The sequence below is a fragment of the Natator depressus genome, chromosome 9, assembly GCF_965152275.1.
Source record: "Natator depressus isolate rNatDep1 chromosome 9, rNatDep2.hap1, whole genome shotgun sequence".
Taxonomy (NCBI): Eukaryota; Metazoa; Chordata; order Testudines; family Cheloniidae; genus Natator; species Natator depressus.
Genome location: NC_134242.1, coordinates 15,437,184 through 15,464,149, shown reverse-complemented (window position 1 = coordinate 15,464,149; position 26,966 = coordinate 15,437,184). Strand labels below are relative to the sequence as shown.

Sequence of the window (26,966 nt, the reverse complement as noted above, 5' to 3'; positions counted from 1 at the left end):
AGGCAGTGTAGATTCCTACAAGGTGAAGCCCTTAGATAGGATGTTGCATGTAGAAGAAGACTTCAGTAGTTCAGTGGGGCAGAAGAATTATTCAGATTCGTTTGCACTTGTTCGTAATTCTGCGGAAGGGGTTTGAACTTCATCAGTTGCCTGGAGGGCAGAGTCACAGAGGATCTGGAGGCAAAGGCAGACAGCCGGCAGGAGGTGCTGGAGCTGAGGAGCCTGACGAAATTACATCCGGATGAGGAGAGTACTCCAACAGTGAATATGCCCTACTATAGGCAGTTATATGTTCTTTTGGGTGGACAGTGAGGTGAGCAGAGTGCCTGGGAGACACATTCTTGGTGGCCAGTGTTGCTTAGGAGATAGTCTTCTCTCTTCATTTGGACTGTATATAATGACTGGTGTGGAGTGTCTTGAAGAGTTGATTTACTGAAACATGTTGCAACATGGCTACCACTGTGTGAATTGGAATGCATGAGTAGACAGAGTAGCCCTTTCAGTATGTCTGTTAGTGAGTAATGCACTCACTCATACGCTGAAAATGAACTTCTGTGCGCATAATGATATAGATAAGAGAGTATTTACAGTATCGGAAGTGTCCTAACATTCAATATAATTTGCTCAGGATATTTCATGAACCCAGAAGTTTCATTTTCCAGTAACAATTTTGGCAGAAAAGCCAATGAACTTGAGGAAAAACTAGCACTTGAATTAGGTGTTTTCCCCACCCTTTACTTAATTGCTCAGAAAGATTAGGTTTGGAAAACCGGAAAACAAGAGCCTGTAGACTTTAAGGCCAGAAGGGACCATCATGATCATCTAGTCTGACCTCTTGCACATAGCAGACCACAGAACCTCACCCACCCACTCCTGTAATAGACCCACAACCTCTGGCTATGTTACAAGGTCTTCAAATAATGATTTAAATACTTTAAATTACAGAGAATCCACCATTTACATTAGTTTAAACTGGCAAGCGACCTGTGCCCAATGCTGCAGAGGAAGGCAAACCTCCCCCCTATCCCCCCCCTGGGTCTCTGTCAATCTGACCCCAGAGAAAATTCTTTCAGTGGTCAGTTGGACCCTGAGCATTTCGGCAAGACCCAATAGCTAGTCACTGGGAAAGAATTCTCTGTAGTAACTCGGAGCCCTCCGCATCTAGTGTCCCATCACCAGCCATTGGAGATAACAGCTGCAGATTGACTACATGCCATTGTAGTCATTTTCATCATATCATCAAGCTCAGTCTTGAAGACAGTTAGGTTCCCCCCTCCGCTCTACTTGGAAGACTGTTGCAGAATTCCACTCCTCTGATGGTTAGAAACCTTTGTCTAGTTTCAAGCCTAAGCCTAAACCTAAACTTATTTTGTCATTATTTAGTTGCTGGATTTTTTAAAAATTATTTTTGATGAGGAAGAAAAGTTTGAGTGTGGTGCTAATAAAAGAAGTAGTTCATTTTCCATGGAACCCAGTCCTTTAGTTGGGAGTGTCGTGCCAATGGAAAACCTTCCCTGTTTCCACACTCAGCTGTGCATATTTTACTTCTGTGTGTGATGGTAAAAAGATTCATTATGTTCACAATAGACTTCTTTCTTATGAGTAAGTTCTAAGTGACTGTCTGTGATCTGTTTGAACATAAAGGACAAGATGCAACATAAAACTCCAGTGTGTTTATTGCTGCTGCTCTTTCTTTCTCTTTCCTTTCATGGTTCACTCATATTACAGTGGCTTACCTTTGGAGTCAGCCCCAGGTGTGGCAGGGAGGTGCTTGCAACTTCCTGCAGAGGAAATGCCTTTGCAAGCCTAATTTTGTGGGTGCTTTCTCTTGTGAATTTAAGCCAGAATTATTCTTCCCTTATGAATGTGCCTACGCTTTTTCCGAAAGGACATTTCTGACAAGGGCTTAGTCCCATCAGTACATTCTCATTCTGTTGTGCACTTCTAATTTACATACCATAACTTTTCCTTTGCACTTGTTTTCAGCAACACTATTCTAAAAAGGGATTCCTCTACCCATAGACCTCTGTGAGAGTTATTGTTAACAGCATTGATGTAGCAGCTTGTTGTCAAACTCTGCAGACAGAGGCCAGTGTAATCATGAGGTGAGACCTTCACAAAGGGTTTTGTTCCTTTTGCTGTCTTCCATGTGATAAGGAATAGAGGAATTTGCAAAGTAGGAGGGCTTATAGCTGAGCTGTGCTTTTTAGAAGCAGGAGGATCATGCTTTTGAAATCTTTTCTTAAAACCCTTCCTGAAACTACGTTTTGAAACTCGGAGGTTGCATTTTGGGATTGGTATACACTGTAACATGTTAAAACAGAAACCCAATTTTGAGAGTGTTTATACTGATGTCAAAATATGATTTGGAATCTTTGGTATGTGCCAGGGGCCACTGTTCAAGAGCTGAATCCTAAGTACGCTTGGTTCTCTGATGTGAATGCTATGTAATGATTTCTGATGTACAGATGTGCTTTGTGTAAAATATGAAGGGGACTTTTAACAGGCTACAGAGTTTTTTTTTTCAGGCTAAATTATGGAAAATCGGAGAGGAAAATAAGAGATTTTATTTAATAGTACTTTGAATGTCTCTCACATGTCAGTTTCTAATCTCAAACCTATTTTTCAAACATTAATTAAGTCTTCTAATTAATCCTGTGATGACAGCAAGTATAATTATATTAATTTTACTGATGAGTAAACTGAGGCATGGAGACCTTAAATTGATTTATCTAAAGGCAAGCAGCAAACCATACCCAGACCTGTGCAGTGAGACCACCCTCCCAATCCATGGGCACTAGGGTCCATATACCCTTCTCCTTGACCCCATGTTGTCTTGAGAAAGCAACTTCAGGGTGAAGCCAGCCAGAGATGCAGCAAGAGCAGGTGCACCAGCAGTTTCATCAGGGATTTTTGTATCTGATAGTGTGATCAGACTCTATAATTTTCACTCTAGACATTCTCCTTCTCTAATTGGCTGCTTGCTTCAGCCCAGTACAATCTCACTCTACCTGCCCTCCATGCGTCTCTCTTCTCTCCCTCCTGTCATTGACATGTCTCTCCTCCCATGCTGTGTAATAAATATAATATCTGTATATTAAAATAAAGAACACCCCACAGACTCGTTGGAAAAACCAAAATAGGACAACTTGTGGAACTAACAAGCAGTGCAAACAGTGGTTTGCAAGGATTGTGTGTGTTATAACCCTTCCCCTGCCCCCACATCTCTGATGTCCATTTAGATTGTATGCTGTTTGTGACAGGAACTCTCTCTTGCTGTTTCTATGGTGCCCAGTATGTTGAGCAGCAAGGTGCTGCTGGAATACAAATAATAAGTTGGTGGCAAATGTAGGACTGGAATATAGAAGGCCTGACATCCAGTGTCCTGCTCTGAACTACACTTCCAGTGTTTCACTCTTTTTCCAGTGATGGTCCTCTCTAACGTAACGCTGTCGGGGTCCTATTTGTGGAGAAGAGCAATTATGATGACAAGTTTTCATTTCATGGGCTAGTCTAAAAAGTCTGCTGTCTTAGCACCTGGAGTGTGGTTGCTCTTAGTGAGGATCACCAAGGCCTTGCAATTGTGCTCTGTCTCCTCCATTAATCTCCAAGAATATTGTAAGCCACTTACCACCAAGAAATACTTCACCACTTATGGTGAAACTCTAATGCAGTTGGACACGCATTCTGTAACTTCCTTTTGGTTTGATAAGACCGAGGCAGTTGCTTTCTCGGGACAACTGTCAAATAACAGGATCAACACACAAGTGTTTGTCACAAACAAGAAAAGCCACTTTGTTGGTAATTTCTTTTTTAACCAACGTGACAAATGTACAAAGGCGATATTCTTGATGTATATATCAAAGCATTCTTATTAAAAATATGGTAGAGAGACCATTTTAGGTACACCATTATCTCATTCATTATTTTTTCACAAAGTATTCTTTGAGATGGGAGTCTTAAAACTAACAGTAACATAAAAACATAGAAAGCTTTCAGCTGCCTTCTCAGCAACAGGAATTCAGATTCAAAGACAAAAGTTATACAATATTCAGGCTTCTCTTTTAAATGATCATGAAATCTGTTTTCTTCTTCCCTGGACAGAGAGAGCATTGAGGTGAAGTGACTTGTCATGGTGTTGAATTTCAGAGAGTTAGCTTTTGAATAAATAGGATTTTCACTGTACTATTTTCTCTTTAAAACTACAGTGAACAAGGAATACTTCTTGAAAGGCTGCAGGATTCATAATTATGCATGAGCTGATCTAACCCGTTTTCTGTAGTAAGTGGAATGTTTTGCTCTGGCTACCCTGTTTGACAATAGTTTTATGATCTTCAGAAAAAGATGTATACCCCAAAGTCCATGATTTAGAATATACATAATGGGTTTTTGATAAAGTCAGTAACTAGGAACACAAAGCAAGATTAGATGTGAAGTTTTGACCACAGGGCTTTTCTCAGGCAGTGGAAAATATTGGTCAGAATTCATTAAGGATGAGGAAATTTCCTTAGTGAACGTTAAGAGTGGGGGATGAGATGTTGTACAGCTGTCTACAGAGGTTTGGAGGGTTTCCCTGGAACACCATGCAGTGCTTACATAGTCATCAGCAGATTTGGGGGGAAAAAAACGAAAAACACACACACGGGTGACTTAAGAGTTGTGTTTTTTCATTTGCTTGAATAACTGCTGTTAAGAGTCTTTATGTTAGATTTCTTGAATAGACTTGATATGCATGAGAAAAATAACTGAGGGATGTGTTATAGTTGAGCGATCAGATAATATTGTTTGATTTTTATACTGGAAATGAAAACAACATCTCAGAAATGCTGTAGGAAAAGAGTTGTTAATAACAAAAGAAAAACATCCACCCTGCCCCCAAACCAGAAGTTTGCCAAGAAGGGTAGGACTCAGCTTATTCTCCAGATTTGAGAGAGAGTAGAGCTTGGAGATGCATGGTTTAATGGACTAGGGTTCTGTTTGTTGATATATTCTTCACATTGTTAGTAAAAAATCTGCATGTTTTTCTGCTCTGTGCTGTCAAACAAGTGTGTTCATGTAGGGGTTAAGAGTGTGAATGCTGGAGGAGATAGGGTGTACACTTCTATTTGTGGTACAAATGTGACAGTCTCCTGCTTGCTAACACAGACTTATAGATATGTACATGGGCAATGTCCTTTCTGGATTTTAGAAGGCAGCAGAATATATGCCTTTTCCATTATTCATCAAGATCAAAATGGCCTCTTGTGATGTAGATTTTCAAAACACAACTACATTTCAACACACCACTTTGAAAATGTGCTCCACAATTAAGTTAGTTTGATTTTATTGAAGTAAATGGCTTCAGGTTGGCTCCATGACTCCAAGTAAACTCCCTTGACAGAATCTGTTTCTGCCCATGTTCCTTCAGCTTCTACTCTAATTGTCTAAAGAGAAGCTGTTGCCAAGATGTCCTCATTTGCTGTTACAAGTGACACTCTCCAGAACCTCACATGTCAACAGAGAGGTTATAATCCTTATAGTTTTGGTCCAAAAGAGATGGAACTTTGGTGGTACTGAAAGTCACTAATCACTACTGTTTGCTTTAAAGCTGTGGAGTGCTGAAGTGGAAGAACTCCTTCAAAAAAGACATGGATCTAGAATAAGGTCTTTCACTCCATCGGGATCTGCTCAGATTTCTTCTGTGCTGTGCAAAGTGATGTATATGTCCAGAAAATGTTGAAGATGAGAGAGAGAGAGATTAAACATGGTGAAGTGGGGAAAATTGAGGGAAGTCATTCCTACATTGTGTAAGACATTGCAGAAAACAGAAACTTCCTAATAGATTTTCTCAGTATTGTTGCACAAGTAAAACAACAGCATTAAGTACCTTGTGTCTCATTGCTGAGGCCAGCTCTAAGTTGTTCTGAACTCTTTTTTGAAGAGCTTCAACATCTGACTCTCTCTGATTGCTGGAATTATGGCGGATTGTGCATCATTCCTACCTACTCACTGGCCTCAAAAACAGCTTACTTTTTATTTTTTACCACATCATTTTTCCCACTTTCCCACCCCAGCCAAGTCTTTGCCTATTTCTTGAGCTGATTTCTAGCCACAGTTTTAGAGACTCTTAAATGTTCAGAATAATTCCCCCTATTTTCTCAGACATTTGCACTTGTGAGTTCTAGTTGGACTAGAACCAGAATCACTAAAATGCTGCAGGAAAGCATGTACTATGGCATTTTTGTCTGAGACAGAAATCCGATGAGACAGTCTGGTCTCAAGAAATTTCTCACCTCAGGCTTGCGGACTTGAGACGTCTCAATAAATGTCAAGACTTTTGAACCCTTGTCTGAAATGGACTATACTTGCCATTCATTTGAAGATTATCCATGATTAATTTCTGTGTCCTGTCAGCTAGCCCATCCCTAGGACTGTATAATACATGAGCCTTTGTTTTATGCTGTGGCAGGCTTTCTGGTTATTTGTAACTGTTAAGTTAACCTGAGAAGATGGTAAATTTCTTTACTAATAATCAGTGGTGATAGATGGGAGTGTGGAAAGAAGAGAATTCTTGTATAGTTGTGGTATGAAAGGCTTTTCAGCAGGAGGGCTGAAAGAAATATCCTCCCTACAATAGGAAGACAGGGAAGTTTACAGTTCCCTGCTGTTTCATGAGAATATTAGGTTGCTATGACAATATTAAAGATATTAGGATGGTATTTGAGCTGGAGGAAAAAAAAGGATCAAACATAAATTAAGTGCCCTGTTATTGGCCTAGGATGCCTGTTAATATAATTAAGTGTCTCACTTATATAAAACACACAATTAAGAGATGATTTCATTTGGCATTTTAAAAATTAATTATATTGCGCTTCATGGAAGCAATTTATATAAAGAGTAGGCCTTTTTTTTTTTTTTAAATTGTTGTTAATGCAGTTTATTCCAAGCAGTTTCTTTGCTGAGTAGAATTACAAAGAGGTGCTGACATATACACTAAACACATGCAGGCATGTATAGTTTTCTGCAGACTTGAAAGCATTTCTCTCTTTTCAGGGAGAACTTGCCCTGTGAAGTGTATACAATATTATCCTCTAGGAGGGAGAAAACAGAATGGGGTGGGGAAAAATATTCTGCAGCAATTCCAATGAAGCTCTCATTCCCCTGACCACGTCAACATTGCCATTTACAGTAGGATCCATAGAGCTGCCTCCCTCATGCAAAAGTGAGCTTTCATCTTAAGTAATACTTACTGGACAGCTCTCAAGAATACAGCAGAGCTTTAACTGCAAGATTCTCAGGGATTTTAATGCAAATCACACATTCCTACACCCTGTTCTCCCATACACACCTGTGAAAATATACCCCTAAGTATCCTAACTAAAAGTGAAATTGGGGATATGCCTGTTGCATTAAGCTAGACTGTTATAGCCATCTTTTATTTTTTTAATGGAATCCATGCATTGGAATGCATACTATGAACAACCCAAACGGCATAAGTCTGCCCCAGAGGTGTAGACTTAAGATTAAATATGCGTATGAATAATTTTATTTTAAAGCCTTTAATTTGAATGCATTAGAGCTGGGTATCATTGGGGAAATAAAGACTGAAAATAGTCAACCAAGAGCTGCATAACCATCTCATACATCCTTCACAGTTACTTGTTTGTAGCTTTTATTAAAAATTAGGAGTCACATTCATCCTTGGTGTCACTGTGGTGAAGTCAGTAAAGTTTAGGGATGAAGTTAGTCCAAAGAGTAGTTCGCTTTGAACCTCTCATTATTGCCCTGTATTTCTCAGAATTCTTCCCTTATTTGTCTCCATTACATTAAAACAGGTTTCTTGTACTTAGCTTTGCACTTTCTTCCGTGCCTCTCTTCAGGCCTGGAATGCCTGATTCCAACTGATCCATAAAGTAGCTAACCCACCGTATGTCAAATCTTTCTTCAGAACCCATTTTGACTGTGATGCCTACATGATACTGCCAAGTGATAACGTAGGTAGACGGCAAGTACGAACTTCAGTTATTTATCTTGTGTGTTTATATTTGATAATTTATTATTGTTTGTTTTTATAAATTAACTGTCTCGAAACCATCCAGCTGTGTATATAGGCAGCCTCTCTAAAAGCATGTTGTTAAGGTTTCTTGCATCCTCTCTTCCTTTTTCCTTCTGAATGTTTGTTACAGCTGCTGTCTTAAATTAGACCATAAGCTCTTTGTGGCAATGACTTTTACTCTGTTTCTACAGAGCCTTGCACAATAGGGCCCTGGTTTCACTTGGGGCCTCTGGGCATTTCTGTATTAAAAACTGATTTTTTAATTTTTTTTTAAAAATCCCCTTTCGTACCTTTTTTGAAAACTTTGCTCAAGAAGATAGTTGTCCAGACGCTCTGAAAATAATGTGCTATGAATTGATCATTTTAGTTTGTGTAGTGGAGCTCAAGTGACCTTTCTGGAGCTTTTCAGCCATTTTTCAATACTTGAAAAACGGTTTGCATAAGTTCTGCTGACATCCTTCCTTTTGCTGCTGCTGCTTTTTTTTTTTTTTTTTTTAAGACTTTGGTGCCTCTTCATGTCCTCTTTACCTTGAAAGTTGCAGTAAATCCCAAAGCTGGAATATTAAGAAATGTTAATTTACAAAGAGTTATTCATAACTTATTAACCAATAACTCCCACTTATTAGGAATGTTGCTCCTGAATGCATACTGGGCATACTGAGGGAAGAGCATCTGTTTCCCCTGGCTCAGTGCCACCCGGACTGCATTTCGGCCAACAGTGCTGGGTTTTGTGTATTATTTTTTTTAAAGTGGAGTCAGTTTCTAGTTTAATATAAAAACTTGTCTAGTAATTGGCCGTACTTCTTATCACCAGGAACAGTACTAATTTAGTTTTGCTGACAACAGCTACCTCTGACTCCCACTGCTCTGATGAATCAGCGCCTCTGGAGGTGACTGACAGGAGACCCTGCAGCCAGATGTGCTGAATTAGCTTTGCAAGAGAAGGGTAGATTCAGAGATAAAATAATGCCAGTTAAAAAAGGGAATGGAGATAGGTGGGAAGAGAACTGGTGCTATATAGTTGCTCTTTCTAGCAAAACATTCTAGTTATACCTCGGATATATCTAGGGCCTGATTCTCATTTACACTGAGGCTGCTTTAAATTGCTCTGGCAGTATAAGAGGCCTTTAAGAATCAGGCCCATGGGCTGCATTACTAACCTACAAGATTGCCTAGATGCTGGTAAGACTGTTCTCATTTATTCATTGTTGTGCTTGGTGCTGTACAGACAAGTAAAACTTGGTCCTTGTCCTAATGTTTTTACAATTAAGGAGCCCAATTTGACTCGTGCTAACTTCAGTGAGACTTAGATGTTCCGCAGTTTATATACATAGGTTAGTTTATTACTAGATTTTCTTCATGAAGTGTTTTATTACACATCGGATGATTGCAATTATTTGTAAGTAAAAAAATCAGAGGTCTTGTGTGATAATGACCATATTTTGGCTCAGGTCTGGTTTACAATTGCGTCAGTTTGCTATCTGATACGTTACACATCAGGGGTTGAGGGTTCAGTACACAGCAGGATTTGAGGGTTCAGTCTTGCTTTCGCAAAATCATAGACTTAATATAATAGGTCTCTTCCAGCTCTGTTGTAGGGCAATTTGAAGTCCAAAATTATTTTGTTTTAGAAACTACTTCAGATATCTGCAAGTGTACTGTCTCTTTGAAAGTGTCATCCAGAGGAGCATCATCTGACCAAGTTATGACCTTATTATTCAACTCTGGAGATTCATTGGTAGAATTTTAGATTGTTGCCTTTTGAAAAATTGCTGATCTATCTCCAGTCTGGATTGTAGCTGTGAGCGCTCATTCCCGGAACTTCACATACTGTTGTAAATCAGGACTAACTCCAGTGTAGTCATTGGCATTGCAGTCACGTAAAACTGGAGTGAGATCAAATTCAGCCCTATTTCTTCAACTTCACATTTTATTAATAAAAAGTGTTCAGTAACTACCTTTTTGTTATTGGTTTTCAAGCATCATTATTTTTAATAGTCTGACATTTACAGTTGTAACTAATATGAAAAAGCTGAGTGGTTTGCTTTTCCTCTTAAGATCCAGTGAATTGCTCTTTTTGCCATGAGGAGATAGATATCTTTTTATTATTTTCAGTTGAATACATAATTACTGCCTGTTAAGTGGTGGTGTTTTAGTCCACCTCAAACATACATAAAACCACCAAAACGCATTGCATCTTTCTGTGTTGTACCATTTTGTACACTTTTTTCCATAAATAACTCAGAAAATCAAAGAAGTTATTGGAGCATTTTGTTCTCTGTTGTACCAAACTGAGGCAGCACAAGAGGATGTTTTATCTATCCTGTTTTTCCCTCCTGATATTGGAAGGTATTTGCTTTGTTTTATTCTGAAATCCAGGCAATTAGAGCCTGAGAATGTGACGTTTACAGTGGTTCGACATTTCCAGTGATAGAAATTCCACCAGCTACTATACAGAGGTGCTCCATTCCAGTAGCTGTTCCAGGTTCTCTATGTGAATGCCTATTGTTCAATCCCTGGGTTGAATGGGAGATTTGTGTGAAGTGGTTTCCCACAATAATACAATGTACTACTCACTGTCAATACCACTTCAACTAGGGGGCCAGACTAACAGTAAATGGCTAAAGTTAAAGAAGACTGCCTTGCGAAAAGGTGTGCTGAAAGCAAGTTGTTAATGGAATCTGCTGTATTTATTTTCTGTTGCTTGTTTGCTAGAGATGTACATAAACATTTAAATCTTGTGGGGGGAAAGTAGCTTTTTAGTTAAATTGATCCATGTCAATAGACTGAAATCAATTACTGTAGATGAATTATGACTGGCTTACCTTTGACATTTTTGTGTGATAATACAAAATATTAATCATTTAAATGAGACAAGAAATGCTTTCATGGTCTTAACAAACCAGTTTTACTGGGGAGGAGGGTAAGGTCGGAGGGGAGGACTCTGCATCGCTGAACTGTGACATTAATCTAACTGTGACCCTAAATACTTTTCAGACACTAGCTGTGGGCTTAAAAAAATTTAGGTGAAGCATGTACCATATCTGCCTTCAGGTCTTCATATGAATATTACATGTGAGAAACATGCTCGTCTGTGATACAGATAGCCTAAGGCAGGGGTTCTCAACCTTTTTCTTTCTGAGATACCCCCCCAACATACTATAGTATGTTGTATAGTAAAGTTGTATAGTATGTTGTATACTCATAGTATAGTAAAACCCCAGAGCCCAGTGGGGGGACCTCAGGGCTCCTGCCTTCAGCCACCATGTGTGTATTGGGGCCCTCAGGGCTCAGCTGCAGAGTGGGGTGGGCTTGGGGCTTCTGCTCCGCAGGGCCCCGGGGCTCTTGGCTTTAGATCTGGGGGGAGTGCCAGGGTTCGGCGCTTCAGCCCCACGGCTCCATTCCTGGCTTCAGCCCCGCAGGGCACTGGGGTTTGAGGCACGCAGCTCCGGCCCTGCAGCTCCGTTTCTGACTTCAGCCCTGCAGGTGGTGCTGGTGCTCCCCATGGCTCTGCTCCTGGTTTCAGCCCCGTGGGGCCTTGGGGCCTCACGCTTCAGCCGCAGGGCCCTTTGTCCCCCTGAAACCAGCTTGCGGCCCCCTGGTTGAGAACTGCTGACCTAAGGCCCTGCTCAACTTTATGCCTTATTGACTTCAGTGGAAGGCCCCCAGTGGCACAGCACTCTTCCTTCTGTGGCTTGCCAGCTCTTTAGCGATAAGCTGCAGAGTAGGATGATCCTGCGTCTTTCCTGCGCTCTTTGGGGTGGTTTGTAGTAGTTCAGAAGAGCAGAGGGGTTGTGGGTATGGTTCAATGTGCTCTTACCCCTTTCATCTTGTGAACTTGTGTGGAAGCTGGCCACAATCTTGCCAATAGACATTGTTCTTGTTCTTCAAATGGTTTTTATTCAGGGAGCAGGGAGAGAGGAAGCAGATGAATATCCATATTTGAGGGAAGTCACATGCAAGGTTATGAAATGTATGCATGTTTTTTACCTTTATAAAATAATCATTTGGCAGAAATTTAAAGGGACATGCCAAAAAGGTCAATTTGATCCCGAGTCAATCTTAAAACTGTTATAATTTGTTAAGCTCCACAAAATATTTGAAAATCCAGCAACCACCAATAGCCACTGCTGTGTTAGGTCCGCCTGGTGTTAGGTCCGCCTGGTGTCTTTATTTAAAGAGGCGGTATGGTGCATCCTGTGATCATTAGAAAAGGAGGAAGAAAGATGCTCTTGTTTGGGAGAAGAAGGGATACAATAGGCAAGGAAAGACTAACTATTTTTAGCTCCTAGAAGACATTTATAAACAGGTAAAGAAAAAAATTCTTGTAAAATAGCTTAAAGTTTTATTTGTAGTTTGGCTATCTGTAATTTCAGTGATATAAGCTTATGACAGTTTGAATGACAGTGTCCATTAAGCACTGTTTTCATTTCACAGAGCAACGGTGTATCTATAAAGTAACTGATTTTTCAGAAAAGCAGGGTAATTTAGCTATAATACTATCCACGCAAATGGAATGCGGTGAATCCATGGGTTATTTTGTTCAGGTGTTCTCATTATAGATCTTAATTGATTTTATTAGGTCAGATTTGCTCCTGGTGTAGCTCATGGATGTGAATGAATTTGATGCCATTGTGTTTTATCTGAGTTCATATCCCTTTTTGGCATGTTAATTGTGTAGGACCACACACACACCAGGAAGAATGTTTGTAAATTTTCAACACTGCACAAGGTATCTTGGGACAGTAGAAAACAACATGGAAAAAGGCTAGCAGAGTTGCATTATTTCTTTAATGATTAAGGACTCCTCTGCGTACCAGCCTGCTGACTTTGTTCTGGTACTTCGTCAGAGGTATCATACATTGATTAGTTTTAGTTGCCTCATAGTATAATGCCATTTAAACTAATTTCCTCATTCTTAAACGTCTCCTTTCCTGTTATGCTGTTGTAGTCATGATATTTGCAGCTAGTTAACAACATGTTGGATGTTCTCTGTGCCTCCTTCCCGTATAATTGACTTATTGAATGTCAGGTTCTTTTCTAATTACTTTGGCTTCAACAAATGAAATAGTGCAAACATTAGACTGGAAAAATTGATTCTCAAAAATGATACTATGCACAAAATTGACTTTTTTTTGCTGGGCTAGAAATTAGACTAGTGTTTAGCACCTGTGGTTGTTGTAAATTTTCACTGAGTAAATTAAAATTCCCTTCCCAGGGATAGAATGGTGTAACCTATTTAGATCAGAGATGGGCCAAAGCTGCAACTTTAAAACAGATTTTGCTCCTTCACCCCTTTTCCGAAATTCAAAGTTAGGCATCAAGTTGCTGATTTAGGCCCATTTCTACTGCACCTAGTAACCTATTCTCCATACAGTACATGAGCTTGAACTGGAAAATGATTCTTTCCCAAATACAGGAGGCTTAATTCATTAATAATGCCGACTCTGGCCCTAATTCTGCACTCGTGTGAGTGCTGCCACATTGAAGTCGCTGTTGGATTAGACTTCGAGGGTTGGATTTTCAAAAGCACCTAACTGATTTAGGAGCACAACTCCCATTGATTTTCAATGAGAGTCAGAGGGACTGGTGGTCCAAAGTCAGGTGTAGAGCTGGTTGCAATATTTTTGATTAAACTTTTGTTGTTTTTGTTGAAATATGCTACTTAATAATGTATTGATTTTGATGAAGTCTCTGAGGGGAAAGTTTCTGAGGTTCAGGTTGGACTTTCCAGTGAGAAAGACAGGCCCGAACTGAAAACTGACTTTTTAAATAAAAAAAAATTGTAGGTTTTGACAAAATTACATTTTGCGAAAATGTTCAAAAGGTTTTATTTTTTGTTCCAGTGTGGGGAAAAAACAAACAAACTTCAAAAATTATTGTGGGAAAGGAATTGTTGTCCACCATCCAGCTCTACGTAGGTCCTTTAGACAATCCCAACCATTATCCCGTTTTAAAGTTGTAACCAACTGCATTTTGTATATATATTTTTAAACTTAAACACTTGTTTTCATTTATCTGAGTGTTTTCTACATGGCAGTTCTGATAGGGTAATCTGATATTTGTGACACTGTTGTAGAGAAACAATGGCCATCCATTTTCTAAAATGCCAGTTAGTTTTTCAATCAGACATTCCTGCGTCTTATATTCATTTTGAAAAGAAATAAAGGATGAAGATCAGTTTGGCACAAAGATCTGTCTTATCCTAACCAATCCAATTAAAACATATGAATTGTTACAAATAGGTCTGTCTCTTGGGTTGCTTTCAGATTAACCTACCATGTTTGCAATTAGACAAAGAAAGAATGCTTTTAGGTTTAAGTCGTCTTTCGGACAGATGTGATTTAACTAGGCTAATGAACACACATCAGACGAGAAGACAAATTCCAGACTATTTGTTCCCTGACCAGCCAGCTGTGTGCATACCTCCAGGTACTGCTCATGTCTCAAGAGGCTTTTCCTACATGAACAATTATCACCACTCCTGCTTGCATTCAAGTGGCAAGCCATGGCAAGAGTTTTTCTTGCATACAGCTGCACTTGCTGCAGAGCTGGAGTATACTGTTCACCTGGAATAAAAATAGAATCACATTGTACATGTTGATTTAGATACATTTTGTGAAATATGTTTTTAAATAATAACATCTGAAAGGCTGACTGGATTCATTAACTGGGGTTTGTAAAAGCACTTTGAAGCTAGTATGCGGGTGCTGAGTATTATTAATAATAACACATAAAAGAAGCACTTTAGGAAGGTCAGAAGCCTTACTAATGGGAAAACTTGAAGTGGCTGGGTGCCTAACATGCGCTTTTCAGTTCTCTTTCTCCAGCAGAGGCAGTTCAAAATCATCCCAGTTGAAAAGCCCTAATCTTATCATGTTGGGAATCTGACTTCTCTAATTAGCAAGACAGAACTACTGTGCTACCAATGCTCATACATTTAAAAGAACTGACATGCTTTCTAGAAGTGTACTAAACTGTACCAAGGAAACATTCCTTTTTATGGAAGAATACTTTGCACTGCAGTTATTGCCTGTTCAATGCAGGAAAATGAAATAAAATGAATTTTTCCCTTACCAAGCCTCCTTTTTATTTATTTACTTTTTTTCTTACTGCAAGTACTTCTGGAAACATTTGAGTACTAGTTCTTTTAGTTCTTATGGAAGTGTCAGATAACACGTCTCACATATTAAGTCCAATGACTTTAAGGGGACAAATCTTTATAAGCACTGAGAACCTTCCAGGGGTCTTTAGCAGAGGTCTGAACCTTTCAAGGTTTGGCCTCTTTGCAAGTAAGGGTGCTCATCACCTCCCAGGATCAGACACTTAGGTCAGGTCTACACTAAAAATGCTGCTGCCCTCCCATCGACAGAGCACTGTCTACACCGGGGGTTAGGTCGGTATAACCATGTCGCTCGTGGGTGTGGATTTTTCACAGCCCTTGCAATGCCGTTATACCATTGTAAGTTTGTAGTGTAGACCTGGCCTTATTTTTATATTATCTCTTAACTTCTCTGTTTTGCCAGCATGATATACATAGCCTCTGATGATTTCCTGTGAAGTTACAATGTCCATGCTGTCCTTGGCTACTTTGCTTTTGGGTAGGTGTTGGCAATGAGCAGATGGGAAGGATGTGAATTAACTTCCTGCGGAAGATGGTTAGTGTTGCTGGAGTGTAAATGGTGGGGAAGGAGAGTCTGTTAGATTATATGTAAACTATATGTATCTTAAAACATTCAGGTTTCAGAGTAGCAGCCGTGTTAGTCTGTATCCACAAAAGAAGAGGAGTACTTGTGGCACCTTAGAGACTAACAAATTTATTTGAGCATAAGCTTACAAAAGCTTATGCTCAAATAAATTTGTTAGTCTCTAAGGTGTCACAAGTACTCCTTCTTTTTTTAAAACATTCAGGTGCACATTCAAAATGGAGAAAATCCCCTTCCGTCATGTGCATGTATGTGAGAATTACAGAAAACTAGATTATCTTCTTCAGTTGTTACCATGAGAGTGATTTAGTTGTTTTCATTTGAGATTCTATTATGTTACTTTTTTAGTCTCTGTCGGTACTTATCTAAAAGCTATTTCTAGCATCTCTGGGTGGGTCAGGAAGTGCAACTTCATTTGCAGAGTCAGGATCCTGAAGTGTGAGTCGGGATGATTACTTTTTAAAGGCAATAGATGTCTTGGGATAAAAAGGCAGAGCAACTTTTGTTGCAGAATTCTTTGGATAAAACTGGTATTTTGGAATAGTATGTGTGGTGGACCCAGATTTGGTTGTTTGGATTTCTTTCTTAGGACGATACAGTACCATGTTCACTTCATCTTGAGAAGTAATTTGCAAAATTTAAAAACCAATTGTTTAAAAGCCATGCATATTAAAGGTAATTGAGGAGGAAGTGTTCTGCTACAATCCTCTTCTGTTTTTCTCTTCTTGTGGGCAATCTCTGGGTTTCTATGGTGGCAATAATGTACAATCTTAAACTCATATGTGGTGATCTAAGAAATGGGATGATCTAGTGGTTTGAGAACATGATTGGAAGCTAGGAGCTCTTGAATTCTAGCTCTAGCTCTCTGCTGGAGCCCTCCAGCTTTCTGCTCATTGGGTTACCTTGGGCAAGTCATTGAGATTTTCTTTCCCTGTTTCTACATCTGTAACATTAGTATAGTACCTACTTACCTGTCTTGCGGGGAGGTTGTGAGGATTAATTAGATAATGTTTGTAAAGCACTTTGAAGAGATATAGGACTGCCTTGTCAGCAATCCCTTGGAGTTCGAGGGTGATTGTCTTCTGTAAAGTGATAGTCAGTTATTGCTGGTGGATGCACAGGTGGCTAATGAGACCAATCCGGAATCCACATGTCTTGTCACAGTTGGGGGAGACATTTCCCAGTGGAAGGGTTGGAGCTGGATTGTTGAGTCAGACTGCAGTGCATTCTTTCCTCTCCCATCTCTCTGTTTCCTGTTGTCTTTGTTGGATCTCTAAATACTGGAATCCTTGAAATATGCACCAGTGGATTGTGACCTTGATGTGGTGGAACGGCTTGTGTGTTCCCATGATCCTGAGAGCAATGCCATCAGGAGTCTCTGTCATTGCTGGCAGAGTCATCTAAAGTAGCAAGGTGTGGAAGGTGAGGTTTCAGATGACCAGTGATACAATTCCCTCCCCCTCCCTCTGCCCACTTAACAAGTCCTCAGTGGCAGAGCAGGTGATGAAGAGACAGTTCCTCTCAATAGCTTTGAAGGCAGATGAAGGCTGCAACAGGATGAAGGTCTCTAGTCGTCTTGGTTTCCTTGCCTTTGGATTATGATCCTCATCCTGGCAAGTACTATGTGGACACTGGTGTGCAATGGTGTCCCACATCACAAGAAATTACATACAGGCATCTTCCATATTCAGGTCTGACACATGTGGTGATCAGCAAGTGGCGTCGGGAACAGGACAGTGATGACTGGAAGCTCCTTGTCCTGGACTAGCATGGAGTCGATGCTCCCCATACTATGACCAGCATCGTTCACCCTCTCGCCGATTTCCCTCTAGATGTCGGTCCTGATCGCTGTCACCATGGGAACACTCCCCATCTTACTGCTGGTCCCCCGGCACCATTCCCCCTGACGCCGGTCTCCCAGGCACCGAGACCATTCTCCCCATTACAGTCGCTGGTCAGTTACGCCTGGCCAACAATCATGGCTAGCCACAACCAGTAAACAGACTCAGGCATCAACGGCTCCTCCCTGGTTGCCAGAAGGTGGTTCCTCTGGCACAGAGGCCCAGTTCAGCTCATCGTCCTGGTCTTAGCGATGGGATTGGGCACTGGAGCCTGCTCCGTCGTCCAGGGCACTGCAGTGGCAGCAAGGCCAACGCAGTGGCTGTATTGGGGAGCGTGGAGTGTTCCCGTGATGACGATGCCCCCTTCACATCACTCCTCGGGGGCTCCATAGGAGCAACAGCCAGTGGTCCTACTGGCACTGGGTCTGGTACTGGAAGCCCATTCCAAGGTCAGGGTAGAGGATCCCGTACCCACCCCTAAACCTCCTTCTCCTGCGGCAGCGGAGCCTCAGTGCCTCCACTGGAGTCAAAGTCTTCTTCATCTTCCCCGGACGAGGCGGGCCCGGGACCTTCCAGGGCTAGCCCCCCGGATGATTTTAGGGAGCATCAAGCCCTTCTCCAGCAGGTGGCCAAGAACTTGGGGTTGGAAGTGCACGAGATGACGGAGCAGGAGGATACCCTTTTCAATGTCCTCTTGGCCTCCACGCCTGCCCAGGTCGCCTTGCCTATACACGACGGGGTCCTCAAGATTGTCAAGTCACTGTGGCAGTCCCCTTCCTCCATCCCACCCAGCTCGAAATGGGCAGAGAAAAAATACTTTTCCTGGCCAAAGGTTTTGACTACCTTTATACTCACCCACCTCCGGGCTCGCTGGTTGTGTCTGTGGCCAATGAAAAGGACAAGCAGGTCCCCACCGCTTCCACTCCAAAAAATAAAGAAGTCAAAAAACTCAATTTATTTGGCAGAAAAATTTATTCAACAGTGAGCCTACAATTCCAGGTTCCAAACCATCAGGCCCTGCTGGGCCGATATAATGGTAATCTTTGGGACAGTCTTAAAAAGTTCTCGGATTCCCTTCCTCAGGGTCAGGCTCAAAAATTTGGCATGCTGGTAGAGGAATGTACTGCGGCAGCCAGATGTTCTCTACAAATGGCATGGGACTCAGCGGCAAGGGTGGTCGCATTGGCTGTGGTCAGGCGACACAGTTCCTGGCTCCAGACGGTGGGCCTCTCCCAGGAGATGCAGGCCTCGATTCAGGACCTCCCCTTTGACGGAGTTGGGCTGTTCTCTGATCAGACAGATGCCAGGCTACACGGGTTGAAGGACACTAAGGCTACCCTTCACTCATTGGGCATGCATACCCCCACAGTCTGCCAGAAAGCCATTCCGGCCTCCACCGCCGTTGAGACCTTGGCAAGCCCATCAGGGATCTGCAAGAAGAAGGGATGCTGGGTTTAGCCGTTGCCGCCCTTCTTCCTCCCGCTTGCCAGCCTAGCCCGGAGCCACTAAACACCCGGGGGTCCAGAAGCGATCGTTATGAGGGTGTGCTCGAGAGCGACACCCCAGTCATCCATCTGGATCCTGCCTATCCTTTCCTCAACCGTCTTTCCCATACCAGCCGGCCTGGTTGTGGGTTACGTCAGACCATTGGGTTCTGGACATAGTAGCTCGAGGCTATACCCTGCAGTTTTTGGATACCCCTACTTCCCGACCCCCTGCTTTCCCATCTCTCTTCAGGGACCCCTCTCATGAGCAACTCCAGGTTTCAGGAGGTCAACAAGCTCCTGCAGTTGGGGGCTGTGGAGGTGGTTCCTCGGGAAGTGGAAGGAAGAGGATTCTATTTCTGATACTTCCTAATCCTGAAGGCCAAGAGGGGCCACAGACCCATCCTGGACCTGCGTGGCCTCAACAAGTCTCTCAAGAAGATGGAGTTCTGCATGGTCTCCCTGGCCTCCATTATCCCTTCCCTGGATCCAGGGGACTGGTATGCTGTTCTTGATTTCAAGGATGCTTACTTCCACGTCTCCATATTCCTGGGACACACACATTTCCTGCATTTCATAGTGGACAGGCACCACTTCCAATTCACAGTGCTACCCTTTGGCCTGTCGTCGGTCCCCAGGGTGTTCACTAAATGCGTAATACCAGTAGTAGCTTACCTCAGACGTCGGGGTTCCAGATCTTTCCGTATCTCAATGACTGGCTCATCAAGGGCAGGTCTCCAGAGCAGGTGCAAAGAAGCCTCGATCTGGTGTGCTCCACCTGCAGTGACCTGGGACTGTTAATAAACATAGGAAAGTCCATGTTAAACTCTGTGCACTGGACCGGCATTATCGGATCGGTTATTCACTCCATGTCAGACAGGGCCTTCCTTCCGGAAGCGCGCTTTTAAGCCATGTCGAATCTCATAGCCCACATAAGGAGGCATCTGATCACCACGGCCTACATATGTCTGTGGCTGATGGGCCACATGGCAGCGTGCAAGTACGTGGTCAGTCATGCACAGCTTCATTTGCGACCCTTGCAGATGTGGCTGACAATGGTTTACATTCCCAGTAGGCACCCCCTGGACCGAATGGTCACAGTACCGAACCACGTCCTCTTGTCCATGGACTGGTGGCTAGGTCCCAAGTCAGTGCTGCAGGGAGTTCCCTTTGTGTCCCCAGCACCGTCGCTCACCCTGGTCTCGGATGCTTCGGACCTGCGCTGGGGGGCCCACCCGGGTGAGCTCAACACCCAGGGCCACTGGCTGCAGCATGATCTAGCCCTTCATATCAATGTCAGGGAGCTCAAGGCAGTGCACCTGATCTGCGAAGCATTCTTGCCCCACCTGAGAGACAAGGTTGTGCAGGTCCTCAGGGAAAGTACAGCTGCAACGTATTACATCAACATGCAGGGTGGCGCCAGGTCTTTGGTCCTGTGTCATGGGGTGCTCAGCCTCTGGAACTTTTGCATGCGGCATGCCATCCATCTGGTGGGCACCCACCTACCTGGAACCAACAGTGTTCTGGCATGTCACCTCAGCAGGACCTCTTCGTCTCGCCAAGAATGGTCCCTCCATCCAGAGGTGGTCAGCCTGATCTTCCAAAGGTCGGGGACTCCCCAGGTGGACCTGTTTGCATCTAGATGGAACAGAAAGTGCCACGTATTCTGTTCGCTGCATGGCAGGGACAAGGGATCCCTATCGGACGCCTTCTTGATTCCGTGGTCAGGAACGCTGACATACGCTGTTCCGCCAGTGCCGCTTATCCACAGGGTCCTGTTAAAGGTAAAGCAAGACAAAGCTTCTGTCATCCTCACAGCCACAGAGTGGCCTCGCCAGCACTGGTTCAGCATGCTGCCCAGTCTTTCAGTGGCCGACCTGCTGCAGTTACCTCTCCGACCAGATCTGCTGTCCCAGAGCCACGGCAGTCTGCTGCACTCGAACCTGGCGTCACTGCACCTGAAGGCGTGGCTGCTTCGTGGCTAAGTATGGATGAGCGAGAGTGCTCTGCTGCAGTCCAACAGGTCCTGCTGGGCAGCAGGAAGCCTTCCACCAGGGATACCTGTGTGGCAAAGTGGAAGCGCTTCACATGTTGGGCCTTGGACAAGCACATTCGTCCAAAGGCAGCCCCACTGCAGGACATTCTGGACTATTTGTTGCATCTTAAGCTCCAGGGCTTGTCATTGTCTTCGGTCAAGGTACACCTGGTGACCATTTTGGTGTTCCGTTCTCCGTTTCAGGGCAGGTCGATCTTAGCCCATCCCATGACAGCATGCTTCCTGAAGGGTCTGGAGCACCTTTACCTGCATGTCCAGGACCTGGTCCCCCCCGTGGGACCTGAAACTTGTGCTTTCAAAGCTCATATACACCACCCCCCCGCCCCACCACACACACACCGCTGCTCGAACCCGTAGCTTCCTGCTCCCTTCTGCTTCTCTTCTGGAAGGTCTCATTCTTGGTTGCTATAACTTTGGCCCAGCAGGTGTCCGAGATCAGGGCGCTCATGTCGGAGCCGCCTTATACAGTCTTCTATAAGGACAAAGTCCAGCTGCGTCTGCACCTGGCTTTTCTGACCAAGGTCGTTTTGCAGTTCCACAGTGGCCAAGACATTTACTTAGTGGTCCTCTGTCCAAAGCCTCATGAATCAGATGAGGACCACAGTTGCATACGCTGGACATCAGACTGGCGCTGGCCTTCTACATTGATAGAACACACCCAGTCCTACGGGTATCCCTAAGGCAAAAATCTCTGATGGCCGCGTACGTGGGTGTGCGCACACCTAGAATGGAATGATCAACACATCTAGAAGAACAACAGTTACAAAAGGTAGGTAACCATTTTTTTTAATAGAAACCAGTTCATAAAGCTAAATATTTAGAAGAACTATTACTTTGCTAGGTTCTCATTTTGGAATTCTGTCTACCTTAGCAGGAAGAGGTTTTTTAGTTTTGTAAAAGAGAGAAGGTGGAAATATCATGAATTATCTTGGCTTGTACCATAATTAAAGTGAAGTCAAAACCTTCTAAGAAAAATTAGATCGTTAGGCTGTCTCAATATGTTTAAACTCCTCTTGGAATTTAAGGATAACTGTCTTAACAAATTGGGTCACGTTAATTCATCGTACATGGAAATTTGTTTTGGATAGTTCTACTTTGTTCTTCTGTGTTTTTAAGTTTCCATCTGTTGTCACATGCAACTAGTATATGTATTACGAATTCATATATTGAATCAATAAGGAAACTTAAGGATCATCAACTTATTTTGTGAGAGGTAGGACATCGCATTACGAAGTAGAAGATCAGATCGAGGGACGTGATCGTTCCCCTCTATTCGACATTGGTGAGGCCTCATCTGGAGTACTGTGTCCAGTTTTGGGCCCCACACTACAAGAAGGATGTGAAAAAATTGGAAAGAGTCCAGCGGAGGGCAACAAAAATGATTAGGGGACTGGAACACATGACTTATGAGGAGAGGCTGAGGGAACTGGGGATGTTTAGTCTGTGGAAGAGAAGAATGAGGGGGGATTTGATAGTTGCTTTCAACTACCTGAAAGGGGGTTCCAAAGAGGATGGTTCTAGACTGTTCTCAGTGGTAGCAGATGTCAGAACAAGGAGTAATGGTCTCAAGTTGCAGTGGGGGAGATTTAGGTTGGATATTAGGAAAAACTTTTTCACTAGGAGGGTGGTGAAATACTGGAATGCGTTACCTAGGGAGGTGGTGGAATCTCCTTCCCTAGAAGTTTTTAAGGTCAGGCTTGACAAAGCCCTGGCTGGGATGATTTAGTTGGGGATTGGTCCTGCTTTGAGCAGAGGGTTGGACTAGATGACCTCCTGAGGTCCCTTCCAACTCTGATATTCTATGATTCTATGATCAGGTTCACAGTATTGACTAGTAAACATCGAAAGGTTTGGAAGCTTAGTTTGGGTGGAGAAGCATCCAAAAGTTTGGATGCTTATCCTTACTTCCTTGGTCAAGAAACTGAGCTGAAAACCTTATGAAATTTCTAGTATTTCCTGGATAAAACTAGCTTGGAAAAACACAGTCTCTCTCACTGAATAGTGGTATTTCCGTATCCTGTTCCAGCCAAACCTTGGGAATGCAGACACTCAGGAAATACTTTCTAAAAGTTTAAATTTATTCAACTTTTTAGAACCTGAAAAAACGTTGGGGTTTTGTTTGATTCAGGCTTTGGGTTAGTTTATGGTAGTTCATATTTTACGGAAAGCAGAGACGTTCTCATGTCCTGAACTCGGAATTTGTTTTCCCAGCCCCTGGGCCTGGAGTTTTCTTGCAAGTAACGTGCTTGACTTCTTAGAGACAAAGTTGATCACAGTTCTTGCATACTGACCTGTGTATGACAATCAAATTAATGAAACTGGTTGTGTGAGAGCAGCTGTTGCACGGGGGCGTGGGGAGCATGTTGGCAAATTTGAAAAATAAATTGTTTTCCTCTTTTTAATCAAGAATCAGTCAGAAAGAGAAACCTAATGGGTCAGTATCTGGAGCTGGTTCTAAAACTTTAGGGCTTGATACATTAAAGTCTATGGTATAATTTCAATTGGGACTTCAATTGTTGTATTTACACTAAGGCTTTCTGGTGAAAATTTCTCACCATTGTTAAAAACCTGGTGCACTTCCACCTAGTGTAAAGAAGGTTCCTATGGTTGCCAGCGATTTCAACAGCATGCTATCTAACCATGCAGAGAACAGGTCTACATGACTGTGTTGGAAAATGCTGATGGCCAACAGTGCCTTGTCAACAACTAGTGTTGCCAGTATTGGTGGAGTTGCACCAGTATTGGCAATAGGAGGAAACTTTTCTGAAAAAAAAAAAAAAAAGGATAGTGTAGACATGGCCATAGTGAGAATGTAACTACTAACCTTTAAATAATGACATTCAGCAAATACACGTCAGCACATTGGTTTGTTGTGCCTGGAGTGGAGAAATTTACTATGGAAAAATATAGTTTCAAACTACAATCTATGTTTAAATAAATAAAAATGGTATTGCATTATTTTGAGATAAAAAATCTCTCTTTTAAAACTCAGACTTCCAGATTCAGACTGGATGGATTTGTCATTTATTTGTACATGCATTTTAATGTGTTTATAATGGCTCTTGTCAGCGTTGCAATCCTTTCAGAACTCCTTCATGAAGTTATATGTATACACTTAAAAAAATGAGAATGAATTGAGGACATATGTGCTCTAGATTGGCTTGCCAGTAAATGCCAGAGAAGGCTCACTATTGTGACGCTATCCTCTATGTATGATTGATGAACTCACAATGAAAGTCTTCATGGACCAGGGATACAATTAGCTGTTGCATGAATTAGTCCACTTTAATTGGAAAACAACTAGAGTCATGTTTTTTGCTAGGTGATCTGTACAACCAGGACACAAAATGGTTACAGCTAGGTTTTGCAGGGCCTTGGTTCTATTGCCAATCCCCAGCGATTAAAAATGATGAATTGTGGGACCTCCAATATTGTGAGATTTTAAATAATTTTGGAGTTTGATTATATTCTGGGTTTTGAATTTGTAGGGTTCATGTTTTCAAACTTTTCTCCACAATCCTGAGGGCTAGAAAATTTTAAAAAAATGAAAGCTGAGATTTTCATGTAATCACCTGGCTCCAGGATCTGGGGCTTTAAGAAGCCCCTGGGATATTGCAAGACTTGCAGTAAAAATTGTGAGAATTGGCAAAACTGCCTTGGTGAAGAAGGGTGTGCAGGGCCTCAAGCAGACTTGTGTAGGTCACATGACAAGTAGAGAAGACTTTATTAGCTGCCAGCTTTACGTTTCAGAGCCAAGGAGATTTTGGCAGATGATGGATGGTGCTTGATGTTGTGAGCCAGGGAGGTATTTGGTTTCCAGATTCCTTTTTTATGTGTGTAGTCACTGTGGGTCAATCAATATGTGGGGCAAATGGTATAGGGTTGTGATATAGGCCCACACTAATGCTTGACCCAGGCCTAGAATGAGACTTAAAAACAAAGACATGGACTTACTGTTTAGCTGGTCAATAGTTGATATATGTCCGCCTTTTGTTTGTTACGTTATGTTACTCTTCCAACTTGGTGAGAATTTGTGTCCTATAACTGGGTCTCAGATAAAAGGAGGAGAATCTGTCATTTTGAAATAGATACCCTCTATTTATATCAATTCGGAGTGAAAATTAGAAAAGCTGTATTTTCAGGATAGTGAGAACATCAGAAAGAACTATGTGAATCATGCAAAATTTGGCATCAGCTACATTAAAATAGCCTTTACAGATGTATGCCAGAGGAAGGGTAATGGTGCTGAGCAGGACACTTGTTTTAGAAGAGATGTAGGTTGGTTCACCATCACTTTCTATGTGTAAAGATGCTTGACATGATAAGAGTGAAAGGTTCAACGCTATTCAGCTTAAGGGGGTGCAGAGTTTTAAATAGGCAATTGAATCATTCTCAGTACACAAGTGGGCTGTCTCAGTTAATCAGAATATTCACTCATGGTCTGATTTATTCTCTGATCATTAGATTGCTCTGCAGCTGACTGGATTTTAATGCTGAGCTCTGGATGGGCTCATTTTCAACAGATCTAAGTAAATAAGTATATAATGGTGAAGAGAGAGCATATTTCGGTGTCCCATCCATTTACATTTAAACATGGCTTTTAAAAATCTAAATTTAAACACTAGCAGCAGGAGAGGGAGTGGCTTAGTGGTCTGTGTATCAGGTTGTAAATATCTAGACTCCATGGAGCCACAGGTTCTAATCCCGGCAGGGTTGACTCAGCTTCTCACCCTTCCTATAGTAGATAAATTGAATTCCACACTATTTATGTTGTATGGCTCTTGTAGCTGGAACTTTAAAGGGCAAAGTTCTGTCTATTCCATGGAGACATTAGATCCTACAACACTCTCCACATGAATAGGTTTTCCTTTGTTTTTTCTCCCCCCCCCAAAATTTCTCTTCTGCACAGAGCTGTTCAGCACTATGTGTACCAGTTACTTACCTGGCTACTACACTTCACCACAATTGTTAGGTTTTCCTACCTGAATTTTATTGATGCTGTATATTAGTCATTTGTAAGCATTTTGGGATTCTTTGGCATGAAAGTATCAGAGGGATAGCTGTGTTAGTCTGGATCTGTAAAAGCGGCAAATAGTCCCGTGGCACCTTATAGACTAACAGATGTATTGGAGCATAAGCTTTCGTGGGTGAATACCCACTTCGTCGGTCATGCCATGCATCCGACAAAGTGGGTATTCACCCACGAAAGCTTATGCTCCAGTACGTCTGTTAGTCTTTAAGGTGCCACAGGCTTTGGCATGAAAAGCATTAAATAAATTTGTTTAGCATTAGGATCATGGGGATTTGTACAAAGGTCTTCTTCCTTTGCTGTGATAAATTACTTGACTTTAGGTCCTATCATTTATTCATTAAGGAACTGGATTATTGCCTTGTAAAACAGCATGATGTTACTATTAACTGAATTATAAGACTTGTTATTATAAAGCTTTCATCTGATTTTTAGCAACTTTTCTTATGTAACGTTTCAAATAATTATCTGCAAGGGATGGTATTATAGTGAAGGTGGTGTGTTTCATTACAAATTCTTCTTATTTGCTGTCCTACACAGTGGTCCACTTTCTACATATTGGATAAGATTCTAGGCAAGAGCTTTCTCTTCCCTTGTGTCACAGTTAAGTGGGGACCACTGAAAATTTTAAGTTTGCTCTTTTTACAATTCATGTTGTCTGTAGAAGTGCTATCAAGGGATTAAAAGCACTTGGCTCTTGCTGTATCATAATGTCAAGAGTAATAGAACCTCTTATGAATGTTAAATATGCAAAGGAAGCAGGTTCCAAGAACTACCTTACAGAGTGAGCATTGTGTTGTTACAAATCAACAGAC

General features: G+C 42.1%; 1 protein-coding gene across 1 annotated transcript in view; it reads left to right on the top strand.

Moving 5' to 3' along the window:
- The window catches only part of FNDC3B (fibronectin type III domain containing 3B), a 355,800-nt gene that overhangs the window by 45,830 nt on the left and 283,004 nt on the right, over positions 1–26,966 (top strand). The gene's annotated exons all lie outside the window — the stretch shown is intronic.